This window comes from Planococcus citri, chromosome 4 (genome assembly GCF_950023065.1).
Source record: "Planococcus citri chromosome 4, ihPlaCitr1.1, whole genome shotgun sequence".
Classification (NCBI taxonomy): domain Eukaryota; kingdom Metazoa; phylum Arthropoda; class Insecta; order Hemiptera; family Pseudococcidae; genus Planococcus; species Planococcus citri.
Genome location: NC_088680.1, coordinates 19,564,225 through 19,579,671, shown reverse-complemented (window position 1 = coordinate 19,579,671; position 15,447 = coordinate 19,564,225). Strand labels below are relative to the sequence as shown.

The 15,447-nt window shown below is 37.6% G+C and overlaps 1 protein-coding gene across 1 annotated transcript in view; it reads right to left on the bottom strand.

Moving 5' to 3' along the window:
- The window catches only part of LOC135845663 (uncharacterized), a 110,011-nt gene that overhangs the window by 11,068 nt on the left and 83,496 nt on the right, over positions 1-15,447 (bottom strand). The window lies entirely within an intron of this gene.

Below are 15,447 nucleotides of genomic sequence, written 5' to 3'. Positions count from 1 at the left end.
AATCCTAAAAAATGTTGAAATAATATAGTTTTTCTTGTTTTTTCAAAATCTGCACTCGTATCAGAAATAAGGATAAAAGGTAAAGGAAATAGTTTATGATATTTTCAATAAAAATTAGTGGTATTTAAATTTTCTTTTGTGCGATTTTTAATTCATTTGTATGTACTATAGTTTCCAAATAATGTACCTGAATAAAGGTTGAAAAGTTCGAAATACCAATTCAAGAACATGATAACTTCAATTATTAACAACATGAAGATGGAATCAGATACCAAGATTTGGAGGAAAATGACCTATTTTGATGGACCTTTACCATTTTGATACTCCAGTATGTGACCGCAGAGTGTACGTAGTTTTCAAAAAAATGAACGAATTAAAATATGAAATTACAGAAGATGGTAAGATCGAATTCGAATCAGTGTTTTAAAGAAACAATATTATTATAGCTCATAAGTATTAAGTAGACTTACTTTTCTCCCGCACCTGATATCCCTCCCGTCTCAATTCCGGAAAATTTGACAATTGCATCGCTCAAAAACCAAAACCTTTTTGCAAATGAAATTGGCAGCCAATATTTAACCCTTTGAAGGTTCTCTAGGTTTTCGGGTTAGAAAATTGAAGTGCCTTAATGAGTGTGATAGAGTACCTCGCCCAATTGGCCAAACCACAAAAAAGTCGAGCTTTTGATGAAAAGTTTTATAGGAAAATGAAAGTTTCCAAAAAACACAAATGTGACATTTCCTAAAAAAAAATTGAATGTATGCAGAATTTTTTTTGAAAAAATGAACCAAAAACATGTGTCAAAAACATTGAACAAAAGCACTCTTTCAAAAAATGAAATAAAAATTGAATTGGAAAAAAATTAAAAAACAAGGTTGAAAAAAAGTCATCTGGCAGTTCACAAATTCAGCGAGAATCAAATCTTGTTGGCAAAAATGCCTTTGTTTAAAGCATGAAGAGAAGAAAAATCTATGTCGCTAAGAGAGGATTTTTTATCAAGTCATAAAATCTTTTCGGAAATCGAGCCGAAATATGGGACAAAATTTAGCGAAATTGCGAGCTTTCTGGCAGGAGGTAACTAATTATAAAAACATTTTCGCCTTTATTCACGAGATGTAGCATAGAATTTTCTTTCATTTTGGGAAAAAATGAGTATTTTATCACTTATTGGAGTATAGGAATATGAAGATGAAGATGAAGAGAAATAGTGAACAAAAACACAAATCCACAGCGTAAACGAAATGAAAGACTGAACTCGTAGATGAATTTGGATTTTTATTTACTATTTTTACTATTTCTCTTCATCTTCATCTTCATATTCCTATTCTCCAATAAGTGATAAAATACTCATTTTTTCCCAAAATGAAAGAAAATTCTATGCTACATCTCGTGAATAAAGGCGAAAATGTTTTTATAATTAGTTACCTCCTGCCAGAAAGCTCGCAATTTCGCTAAATTTTGTCCCATATTTCGGCTCGATTTCCGAAAAGATTTTATGACTTGATAAAAAATCCTCTCTTAGCGACATAGATTTTTCTTCTCTTCATGCTTTAAACAAAGGCATTTTTGCCAACAAGATTTGATTCTCGCTGAATTTGTGAACTGCCAGATGACTTTTTTTCAACCTTGTTTTTTAATTTTTTTCCAATTCAATTTTTATTTCATTTTTTGAAAGAGTGCTTTTGTTCAATGTTTTTGACACATGTTTTTGGTTCATTTTTTCAAAAAAAATTCTGCATACATTCAATTTTTTTTTTAGGAAATGTCACATTTGTGTTTTTTGGAAACTTTCATTTTCCTATAAAACTTTTCATCAAAAGCTCGACTTTTTTGTGGTTTGGCCAATTGGGCGAGGTACCCTATCACACTCATTAAGGCACTTCAATTTTCTAACCCGAAAACCTAGAGAACCTCCAAAGGGTTAACCATTTTGTTGTACGCACTGCAATCTACATAGACAACCAAATCTTGAGAGTTTTTTTTGCAATGTTTCTTCGTAAAATTTTCATTATATTACAGTAAAACACTAAAGTGACACATTTTTATTCCAATTTCTACGGATGGACGTTTCACTTTGAATCTCAAAAGTTGAAGTAGACTGTGTTGGAATACAAATCGATTTTTAAAGAAAAAAAAACAAATAAAAGAGACTCGCACAGGTTTCAGAATAAAAATGAATGATTAAGAACGTAATAATTTTTTGATTAGTCGTTCGGAAAATTAATCAACAAAGCAATTATCAGGGAAATCGCGAAAATTAGGTATATTTTAATGTACTTGAGAAAAAGTAATCGATTTTTCATATTGAAAATGATAATTCAATAGTAAGGAATTAAATTCATACAATTCGGAATTAAATCGATATGCTTACACTAAAAATTAAATCTTTTTAGAAGAGAGCAAAAATATGAATGCCTTCACGAATGGATTCTCAATGCCAATATAAGTTTTGAACATAGATATGGATATTAAACTGGATCGGACACTTGACATTTAAAATGTACAGGAAAAAGTGAAGCAAAAAAATCAACCAATCTCGAATCGCGTAGACCACGTGTTTCTCCGGGGGTGAAGGCTCTGATTGGTCAGTTGCCCGGAGGTGAAAACTCTGATTGGTCGAATTTCTCCGGAGGTGAAGAATTTTTGCTTCACGAGTTTCCGATCCTGTTTATATTCATATCTATGGTTTTGAATCTTGAATGAATGAATAAATTTTTTATTTAAAGACGCCCAGCAGCTTCTTCTTTCCAAGTTGCTGCGTTTGTTCTAACTACAGCACGCAATACGTACATTGTAGACTCTCTCCAGTGTTATTGCGGAGTGCAGACCAATTAAGCCCATTGTAATACCTTACTTCTTCTTCTTTTTTTGGTCCACTTATTCAAAAATATCAAAACACAGAGGAAAAAATTAAATTTGGTTAATAGAAATATTTTTATAAATATTAGTTTGGATAAAAAATCATTATAATAACACGCAGCAAAGCAATTCTAATTTCTAAAATGGTAACTTAAATAGGTACCTACATTACGAATAAAAGTTTTAACAAGGTCCTAGGTATAACTACATACCACACTTAATTCAAGAATTTCTTTAAGTGCATTTTTTTTCTAATAATAAAAATTTTCTACTCGCATTTATTTAAAAAATAACTAACTACTCGTACTTATAAAAAATTCGAATTGATTGAAATGTAATGAAGATTTTCATTCTTCACAAATACGATTGATGTCATGCCTCCTCTTCAATCAATTATTGGGTACTGACTAATTAGATAGTGCATGCCATCAAAATACAGGTAATAATTTTTTCTGACGATGAGATGAGATGCGATTACAGGTAATAGAAAAAAAATGAGCAAATAAAAATTGATACGAGAAAGATTTTCATGATGAGAAATGAGATGACGTCATCTGACATTTCATTTTGATTTTCGATCATTCTGTTCTGTTGAGACAAAATTTGTAATTATTCCAACACTGTAATTACTTTCAAGCTTGAAGGCATAAAAAAACCAGTTTTTCATTGTCCTATTCCAACTTTAATACATTAGGACAGTAATACAATAATTATTAATATTTCTGTGAATTCACAACGTTTTGAGTACGACATTCCGATTGGAAAAAACCAACTTATCAGGAGAATAGTAAGATAGATAATAAAATACGTATGTGGTTATGGACATTTTCGAAATCTCTCGTTTGGCATACTTGACTATTCAGATTAAACAAAGGTTTTCTTCAAAATTCTTTTAATAGGTATATAAGGAAGCCATCAACCTGAATTTGAGAATAATCTAAACTGTAGACTGTCATTCAAATTTTAATTAATCGATGTTTCCGTAAATTCACAACGTTTTGAGATTCACATTCCGTCCATAAAAACTATTAATCAAATACAGGATCGAATCGATCAAACGCTGAAATAGATATGTTTATAAATACCCTTTTGAAAAAAGAAACTTATCAAGGAAAAAATTTGAGATAAGAGTGTATATGTAATGTACATATAACAACAATTTATTTTTTCGGACATATTTTTATAAAAGAAATTAGGGCGGACAGGCGAAGTTTTTTGTACCCGGAAAAATTACTTAAATATAAGCCCACTGCTTGCTATGAATTTATGGACGTGGCAGTGTACCGGTAGGGGATGCGCCCGCAGCTTCCACCTAGAGGGAAGTTGTGGTCCTGTCGGAGTGGCAGCACTGCTTACGAGTAGTGCACTCTATCGAACTAGTTCGAGATGCGCCACTCCGAGCTTCGAGCTTTGAAAGCTCGTTAGGTATATTTTCACTGGTGCTAGCGTAAGGTAGCAAGTTCAGAGCTTCCGCTTGTAGTCGATACTACAAGTGTATTTTATTTAATAATGTGTAGTGTGTTTTATTATAATTCTTCGCGTGTGTTATACCAGAGAAGTGAATAAAACATTACGAACATTTAGCGGTCTTATGATCATTTATGAGGTGTCTCAACATCACTGCAATTTGATATCTTTCGCAAGGATATCGGGCAAGTTTTAGGTTCCCTGGGCTTACTATATGCACGCTGGTCTTGCGGAGGTCTCCCTCAAAGTAAAGACCTCCCAAACCACCACATATTTGGCGCCCAAGCGTGGTTCTCTAACCCAGGGCTTTTCAAAATTGCATTTATTGCAATATTTAGGCGCAAGCAGAGACGTTTTAGTCGAAAACGAGGCACACCGCGTGTTCTCAGGCCTAGCCTACAATTGCGCTCGTAAGACGCAAATTGCAATTTATTGCATTGGAAACTAGTTTTCCATTTGAGGTTTCACCTCACAGAGACGATTCGAAGAAATCGCGAATTTTTTTTTATCGTTTATTCGGAAAAATTTCGGTCCAATTTGGTCAACGAGGCGACCAACCAGTCAACCAGGCGACTGCAACAATCAACCAACGGTCAACTTGGCGACCGCAACGTTCATCAGAACAGGTACGTGAGTTTTTATTCTCGAAAAAATCGCGAAAAAGTGTCGAAAATCGCGTAATAAATAGAGCTTTTATACCAAGTTCGACAAGCTTTGGTTTGGAAAAACCGAGCACAGTTGAACAAGCTTGACACGAAAGCTCAAGGTCAAGCGCCGAACGTTGTAAAAGCTTGTACCACGTACCTGAAACAGAGAAGTTACAAAGTTCGATAATGGCTACGAATAATTTGGAATATTTATCGGATGAATTTCTTGAATTATTACCTGAACGGATGCGACGATTATATGAGATGACGGCTGAAAATAATTCTCCAAATCCTGGAATTGACAATTCGCGACGATCCAGTTTTCCATCGATTAATCTGGATACACGTGTGACACAATTGCGACCTGGAATCAGAGAATACGACAGTGACGGCGTAAATCAGAGATGTGTAAATGAAAATCAGAGATGTTTAAATGAAAATCAGAATAACGGTAAAAAGCAGCTGAGACGTTCGACCAGAAATGCTGCGAAAGATGCTGATTTTCGACGCCGTGAACAATTAGGAATTCAAAAAACACCCAAATCGAAGCCACCTAAAATTAGAGATCGAAAATTATTGCGCAGCTTGCACGAGAACATTTTGGATCAGAGAAGGGAATGGCGGAGTGCTGAAATTCGGATCGATTCCCAGGAATATCAGGAAGCACTCGAAGATGGTGATTTGGATTTTTTAAAAACTGACTTAGACGAAATAGATGCGAATGGTGCCGACGAAGCTATAGCTGGAAGCAGTGCACTGATGTCAGGATTCGAAAATCCTGATGCATCGATAAACCAAATTGAACTGGAGTATGAACTCGAAGATGAAATAAATCGATCAGAGAGATGTTTAAAAAATATTGCTGAATCCAAAATGGCCCAAATTTGCAGTTTCGATCCTGTGAATTTTGAGAAGAAAATTGATTTGAAAATTGAGAAAAAGCCTGATGAGCAATATCCAGCACCATTATCTCAGGACGAGTTAATTTTTCGAAAATGGGCCTATGCTGCATCTGATAATCATGATAAAAATGAAGACACTATTAGTAGTCGAGCAGTTGACTCTGAAAAGGCGATTTCAAGAACCAGAGAGGATGTAGGTCACTTATATCTAGAGCTACGTGCTCAAATGGCCAGAATGAAATCAGATCTCAAAAAAGATCATGAGAAAAAGATCAATGATCTAAGATCAGAGATGAGAACAACCTTCAGAGCCTACAGGGAAACTACTGATCGAGTACTCACCTCTCACGTGATCATTATAAACAAAATGAAAGAGAGAAATATGTACATGAGTAATTTAATGCATCAGATTCAAATGCAGTACTTAGAAGATCAAGAAAATATGCAGATCGAAAGAGCCGGGTATTTATCATGGAAAGATCACGTTGACGGTTTCATAGCAGAGCTTCATGATCCAGAAGAACCACCCTACCAGCCCCCTGTTGTGCCGACAGTTGTGCACAACGTAAACAGTAGCAATGCCGATAACACTGCCAGTCGCAGCAGTGTAAATCCAGGCAAAGGCGCAGATCTTTTCCGAGGAAGGAGAGGATCTAGAGACCGATCAAGGTCCCCCGCCCCCTACAGGGGCAACACTGATAATGACAGCCGCAGTAACGAGAGATGTGGCAATAACGGTAGCAGCAACAACGGCTATCGTACAAATGATAACAGACATAATCGCGATAGATCATCTTCAAGAGAATCACGATCAAACAGAGATGATAGAAACAACGATCGAGATTATCGAAATGATCGAGATAGCAGAGATTACCGAAACAACAATCGTAACAGCTTCGACGGCAGCAGTAATAGCAGTAACTATAATCGCGATAACAGAGATGATCGACGAAATGATCGACGCGATGATCGAGCGAATGATCGACACGGAAACGACGATGATCAAGAAGTGCAGATTGATCCTAGATGGATTCAGGCTGAAAATGAGCAACAAAACAACCCCCCAGAACGTAAACTGAATTATAGAATCAGATTTGGGAATTCAAATTTCAACATAAGACCAGACAGATTGCGTGAATTTGGGGTAAGATATTCGGAAGATAATAAGTACCAAGTTTACAACTTCTTGCACCGATTTGAAAGACGTATGCAGCCATACCAAGTATCCCAAAGCCAGTATTGCGATGCCCTAATGGTCCTGATTGATGATAAGCTGATTCATATGGCACCTTGGAAAGATTTGCAAGAAAATAATACTGATTATTACCAATTGAGAAAAGATTTCATCGATTGTGCTTGGGGTCCTCAGAGACAAAATGAGGCTAGAAATCACTTCAGAAATATGCCAGTGTGCAAAACATCTTCGACCACACAATGCTCAGAATTGATGATATGGCTGAAAGTGCTCAAAACAACGAATTCACCATTCGAGGATATCATTATGATGATATACTACAAAATGACACCCAGTCTCAGACCACGTTTTACTGAGATTGAATTGCAAGATATCAACATTTTCGAGAAAAGACTGAATGGAATGACTCGTGTTGAAGAGTTTGCTCAGAGACCACCTGAACCAGAAAGGCCTGCTACTCAGACTCGAAATGTGCAACAAAGGTCAGAGAATCGCCGATCCAGTTTTGGCGGCACTGATAGGCGTTCCAATTCACAAACAGTGCGGAATAATATCAATGAAAACAAAGGCGAGCGCACAACTGACAAGTATAAAAAGCATAGCTACGATAAAAACAAAAGTCAGACCAAATCAGAGACTGCCAAAACTTACCAAAAAGACAGAAAAGATGAGTCTAAGTATAAAAAACTGAAGGAAAAGACACATGGTGTTAATCAAATAAACAAGGAAGAAACACCATCAGAGAATGAAAGCTCAGAGGAGCAACAGTCCCCCCCTACCTCACCTGAGGGATCAATTGATTCAGCAGGATTGCCGTCGGGAAACGAGTAGCTGACGCGTGCAAATTAGCACAAGTGGAGCAATTCCATGAGCTACCACAAGAAGAGTTTGAACTCATTGGAGATTCACTCGATGTATTTTTAGCAAATATAATACCACGACGAAGGCCTGAAATCACTCAGCCTTATCTCAAAGAACAGATCAACATCAGCGATCTGAAAACAGCCATCAGAGCAGCCACCTTTACGAAGAAAAAAGCCATTCTATCACTGGCTCAATATGAACTGAACTACTCAGACATGGCTTCGAGTGTTGTGAAAAATTATGCAAAGCAAATTGTGGAGAATTTAAAGCAGAAAGGATTTGAGAAAATTGTTTTGCTGTTTCCACTGGTAAAGCCAAAAACTTCTGCAAGTAATCCAGTATCAATGGACAAGTACTTTGCATACAGAAGAGCGCTAGAGTCACTGGAAGATGATGTTGTGTCATTTTGGTGGTCTCCTGCTGCCTTATTTTTGGACTTGAAAAGAGACTCACAAGATCAGTCTAAACGTCAATTTCGAGTTGATAAAGATTACAACATGATGCCAGTGATGCATAAATTCCATTTAAGCAGAAAAAATGGTAGATATTATCCAAGATTTGCACGCAAAACAGAGTTATTCCAAGAGATGGATAAAATGTACAATTATGATTGGCATCAGAAGAAATCTCCTGAGAATGGCACTGAACAACATGGCACTCAGATTGAAGAGAGTAGAGAAGTGATAACTGAGGAAGATGGCTTGCAATATGAAGTAGTAAAGAAGAAAACCCTGATCGAAAAGAAAAACTCAGACATTCCTAAAAACATCGAAAAGGAAGTCGCTGATGCTGTAAAGAAAATAGAGAAGTTAAAAAAGTTCATGAAACCTCAAGCGCTCCAAAAGCTACTCAACAAGATAGGAATCCCCTCCCCCCATGAGGAGGAACGAAACTTATCAGAGACGTTGCAAACACCTGTTAAATCCGCTGGGGCATTAGAGAAGTTAAAAATAACAGTCAATCACGTGACTGGGGCAACGCCTAAGCCCCCCAACACAACATGTATATCTCAAAATTCAACACATGTGCCTCAAGACACAACTCAGAGTGCACAACCGACAGCAGGAACTTCAATGAATTCAATCCAGCAACCTCTTACACCTAAACCACCGCTACGCAGAGAGGAAATTGAGGCTCGAGTTAGAGAGCAAATCCTCAGAGAAAAAGATAAATTTGACACGTGTGTAGTGCCACTTACGATGGATGGCACCACCTACCCAGCGCAGCTCGATACCGGGGCAACCCCTAATGTAATATCAGAAGAAACTGCGAACATCCTGCTCAGAGATCACTATGACAGCGTTCAGTATATCATGCTGAAAAAACCTATTGTGTGCTGTTTGGCTGACGATTCAAAGGTAGAGACATACAGATATGTGATTGTGCCAAAACTCAAATTTGGAGAATGCGAGCTCAAAATTCCATTCTACATTATGAAAGGGTGTAACCAGACTTTTATAATTGGTACTAAAACCATGAAGGTACTTGGAATTAAGACTGATGTGGAAAATAAAAGAGCCACATGCTGCCCTCCAGGCCAAGAGAAGATTGAAACACTCAACTTTATGACTGAGGAGGAGTACAAAAAGAAGATTACACTCAGACGAATCAGAGTAAAGAAAAAGAGCGTTGAGCAAATTGATCACATATCCAAAAGAGCAAACACGGCTGATAAGTACCAGGAAATGGAGCCTGAAGATGTGGACGATGGTCCAGAAGTATTTTTGGAAACACTGAGATCGGATTTGGAGCAAGCTGTAAATGAAGAAACCATTACGAAGAAACAGGCTAAAAAAGCATTTGACATACTCAAAGAATTTGCCTGTGTGTTCAGCAAGTATCCGGGAAAATGGACAGGACCGCCGATGAAATTGAGATTCAAGGATCCCAAGAATATCAAAAGATTCCATGGTCCGAAGTATACTCCATCTAACAAACAGATGCCACTCGTGAGAGAAGCTCTCAGAGTGATGATAGCCAAAAAGATCGTTGAACCTTCGACCTCACCTTACATCAATGCGCTGGTAGCAAATATCAAGAAAAATGGCGAGGTGAGATTATGCTTGAATCCTATGGAATTGAACCCTATACTCGAAAATGACTACAATGAAGCTCCATTGCTTGATAGAATTATAACAACAGACGGACGTGCCAAAATGTACTGTTGCCTCGATTTTGTGGCAGGATTTTGGCAGATGGTACTACATGAAGCATATAGGAAGTATTGTGCTTTCATAGTAGATGGAGAAGTCCACCAGTTTATAAGGGTGCCATATGGATTGAAAGTGTCATCTGCGTTATTTGTGAAAATGATAAATACTATCATGAAAGCAAAAAAAGGCAGAACGAAGTACGTAGACGATGTGCTACTCAAGGCAATGACTTTCGAAGAGATGATGGAATTACTAGTTGATACACTGAAAATAATCAGAGACAATGGACTTAGGCTCAATCCAAGAAAATCAAAGTTTTTCAAGAAAAGTATCAACCATCTTGGTTTTCAACTCCAGCCTGGGGCAATTTTGAAGCAAAATAAAAAGCTCCAAAAGCTTGATGAATTCAAAAAGAAGCACACCAACAAGAAAGGCGAATTCAAACTCAAAAATGAAAAAGAAGTTATGGCATTTTTGGGAATTGTTGGATTCTACAAGCGCTTCATCGCAGATTATCAGCAGCTAGCAGTGCCACTTTATGAAGTGACTCGAAAAGAAAACTTCAAGTGGGGTGAAGAGCAGCAAAATGCATTAGAGATGTTGGAAAACGAGTATCGTAAAGAATTCAAATTAGCCACTCCCATTGATGGTGCAGATTTCTACCTAGAAACGAGTTTCACCCAAGATGCCATGAATGCGGTGGCATACCAGAAAGACAAAGATGGCGTAGATCACGTTGTGCTGTTTGTGAGCAACACATTTAAAGAGCACCAAAAGAAGTACACAATGATAGAGAAAGAGATGTACTCACTCGCGAATGCATTAAAAAAACTCGAAATGTGGCTTCATGGATATACTGTGCATGTCAGAAAGGACATAATGTCAGTTGTGCACCGATTTAACACATTGGCTCAAATACATCGCAAAGCAGCGGCGTGGATAACGCATTTTAACTGCCACGACCTTGTTTATGACCTGCCAAAAAGAGTTGGAAAATGGTGGGATAGACAAGCACCTGAATTGACCCTATACAGCACGAATTGGACTCATATGGTGCCACTTGGCGTTGTTTACAAAGATTTGGTCAAGGAGCAGTTGATTGATTGTCTTAAGAGGCTGGACTTGTACCAAAACAGAGATGAAAATTGGTCAAAAGTCATTCGGAGACTTCAAGCAGACGAGATTGACATGACTTCCAAGCAGAGAAAAGCGAAGAAACAGCTCGAGAAAAAATATGTCATTTTGGAAGAAGAAGAAGGTGTCAAAATACTGTATCGAATCAGAGAAGATGGATCTAAAGTGCCATGCATGCCTGATGAATTGTACAAAGATACCATAATGTACTTACATGAAGAATATGGTCATGTGGGAGCTGCCAAAATTGACTCGATATTTCGACGCATGTATTATTCGCCAAATGTGCCAAAATCTGCAAAATTGGCCACAAGCGAATGCCTCGATTGCAAGCATAATAAGAACTTTGGGCAGAAAAAGAAGCTAGAGTATGCTCAAATTGAGTCTTATGGCATAGCAGATGTCTTGTCAGCTGATTTAATTGGCCAAATCGCCAACAAAGCCAAGGACCCAAAATACATGCTAGTAGTAAAGTGTGTATTCACTGCCAAAGTGTGGCTCAAAACCCTGATTGTGGCTACTAAAGAAGAGGTCTCAAAAGCGATGAAAGAGATACTCGAAGAGATAAAGAAACTGGGGCACAAGGTGCGCAAAGTGATCACTGATAATGGTACTCAGTTTGTGAGTGATACCTGGAATGATTTGCTCAAATCCTATGGTGTAAAAATTGGCCACACCACCAAGTACAATCCACAATCAAGCTTAGTGGAAAGAACAATGAGAATAATTGGCGATAGGCTGAGAGTAAAAATCAACCAATCAGCAGAGGACTTCGATTATACTCATCATGGTTGGCACAAATATGCCAAGCAGGTGGAAAATGAAATAAATAATACACCTACTGAATTCGGAGTGAAGCCAAATGAAGTTTGGGGAATTCCTGATAACTTGGCTCAAGATTTGCCAGTACCTAACATTGGAATAAATGCCAAATTCGAATTGAGTAAATTACGAGAAGAGCAACGTGCCAATAATGTTCCGTCTATAACGTCAGAAGAAGCTCTAAAACTCAAAATGGATCAAAAAAAGCTCATTGTTGATAAAAAAGGATTTGTCTGGGTAGCTGTAGATGGAGCTTGTTCCCAAAATGGCACAGATGAAGCAATAGCGGGTATCGGAATCAGTTGGACACCTAGTGGAGACTTCAACGTTTCGGAAAGAGTTGTGCACCCAGAATACAAAAATTCGAATAATTTGGCAGAAATCATTGCGTTGATAAAAGCGATGGAAATTGCCCTAAAAAACCAGATAGAGAAGCTCAAAGTATTTTCGGATTCTAACTACTTGGTCACTGCAGTAAATCACAATTCAAAGAGATGGGTAGAAAATAACTGGAAAAACACCAACAAAAAACCAGTTCATCACAAAGCAGCATTCCAGCAGGTCATTGAACTCTCTAAAAAATTCAAGGAGTTCGAGTTGAGACATGTAAGGGCGAGAAAATACGATCATAATAATTTCGTAGCTGACAAATTGGCCAGAAAGGCTGTATATACCCAAGAAGTGGTTGATGAGAACATTGAAAATATGACCCAGCAGCAGGCTTTAGTGAATTTCATTCGCGAAAAAAGAATGCAGCAGAGAATAAATAATGAGGTCGCTTTCAATAAATTACATGGGCCCCCTACCATTTTTGAAAATGGTGAGTTGGTCATGTTAACTTCTCATCGTCTGTCATCATATGAAAAAGGACTTTCAAAAAAGCTATTTCAAAAACGCTATGGTCCATATACAGTCGAACAGCATGTAGGTAGCAATTGTTACATGGTCAAAAATGTAGCTGACCCTACCGACGAGCAGATTGTTAACACGCGCCAAATGACGTCATACCTCAATAAAAACCAGTTGGAAGAGCTCAAAAATGACCTAAAGCAGAGATCAAAATTCGACAACAGAGATTTGGTGGAAAAAATCAGAGATTTTTCGAAGAAAAAAACCACAAGTCAAAATGCTGAAATGGAAGAAGAAAATACTGATGAGGAGGAGGTCAATGACCCCAGAGATCCGGAATATTTACCAAGAGGTTCGCGAAAGCAGCCTGAAAAAACCCTGGAAAAAATTCGCCAAAATTGCGAAGCAGAGAGACCTAAAAGAGATGTTACAAAACACGATGCAGAGTTCCGCCAGATAAAAAAGAGATTACGAAAAAAGCTCCCCCCCCTCCTAGAGAAAAAGCTCGAAGATTGTCTCAAACAAACGTTTCCGGACGAAGAGGAGTACAAAGAGAAGAGGGAAGCGGCGCGGGAGAGATATGAAACACGTTCGAGAACGAAGCAGGTACCTACCAACGCTGAAAGTTCGAACTTACGAGATAAAAATGCACCGGATGGCCGCGATAATCCTCGTAACAAAAAGAAGCGAAAAAAGACCTTGAATTTTATTCACTTAGAGATGTTGGAAAGTTTTGAACTTGCATATTTTGTGAAAGCTTTCACGAAATATCAATCCAAGGCCAAACTAAGTGAGAAATGAGCTTTTGTTACGTTCATGGCCAACTACTTTTAGCATACACGTAGCGTTAATATACTTTCATCTCCGAGTGCAACATTTTTGATGAGATTAAAAGTAAGATAATTTTAGCTATGTGAAAGTTTATCTTTAAAATCGCCATTTTGAAAAACTCATCTATTGTTATGGAATTTCCGATACACAACTGTAGCATTAGAGCTTTCATTCGTTGATTTGATGTGCTCAGATCAAGTAGTACTGTGTATTTTTCGCGATAGTTTGGGAATTAGTGCTAATTTAGGCGTTGTTATTTATTTTGTTATTAGAATTTTTTTTCTTTTTTCAAAGTTGCACTTCGGATAAAATTTAGTCTTGTTTAATTTATGACTAGTTTTATTTTAATTTATTTTGACTAATCGTAACTATTAGTTCACATAGGTTTAGAATTTTTTGTAAATAATTGTAAATTTTTTTCTTTCCAAGAGAAGTTGAAAAATCGCGTGAGCATGTGTTGGGGAATTTTGAACGAGTAATTTTTCACAAAAAATAGAGATGTTCAAAATCCAGGTTCGATCACAGGTCGAGAAAGGCGCAAGAAGGTTTTCAATTGCGAAAAAATGAGAGAAAATCGCAATTTTTGAACTTGGAAAAATCGCAACTGGCCAGCTGTCAGTGAATAGAGCGCGATGTTCCTAGCTGTCCGTGGGAATAGCCCAATATTCCCAGCTGTGTGTGGACATAGCAATGAGCGACTAGCTGTCTGTGACGATAACGCGGCACTGAATCAACACAACACGAGAGAAAACAAACGCGACGCGATCTAAAGCTAACAAGATCACTTTGTACGCGTAAATAGAGATGTGTAAATAGGGTACTTACTGCAGCAGAGATGATAAAAAAGGATTCCGGTTCCAGCTCCGAAAACTTCCAATTTGGAAAAATGTCAGCTTGCTGATAACAGAGAGGTTGAAAAATATCGCCAACATGTTAGAGAAAATAAAATGAATCGTAACCAAGATTCAACGTACCTGTAATTTCTCTGATGCTTTTCCGGTTATCGGAGTATTTTTCCGGCATCTCTGATCAATTGGAATTACCAATGAACTTTGGATCGTTTGCCCTTGGTGAAAACAGTCATCCCCGTTTGGCTCCAGTGAGCTTATTTCGATGCTGATTGAATCCGGGAAAGTTGCTGTAGAAAGAGAAGAAAGTCCCTGTTTAGTTTAACATCAAGAAATACGATTCGGAACGCGTAATTAATTAAAAAAGTACCTGTTAATTGCTCCAGCAGAAGAGTTCATCGATCTCGTGTTGGCAAAGCTTTTGGCGCAGTTTTGGCCTTACTTCGAACCAGTTGATACTCAGCTCAGCGCGTGTTTTTTGCACAATTGTAGATTTTGATTCATTTTTTATTTATTTTGAATTTGTACATTTCTCTGCTTTTTATGTAAATATTTTGTGTTTGTGAATTTTGTAGCACTTTAGCGACTAAGATGTAACCTGTTTTAATATTTATATGACAAATTGTTTGCATCTAAGGTAATTTTAAGTCGCTAGTGCCGTGAAAAAACAGCAGAGATGTTTAAAAAAATTGAAAATTCGACTTGTTGGAAGCCATGGATGGATGCCGAAGAACCTAGCTATTCAACATCTTGGAAGCTGCGGGTTCATAGAAGCGGGGCAGAGGGGCCCTACCGTCCGTTGTCCGATTGGCCAAGTTTTGGCTTCAATGATCCAGCATCTCCGATGTCCACGCTGTTCAATGGAAGCGGGGCATA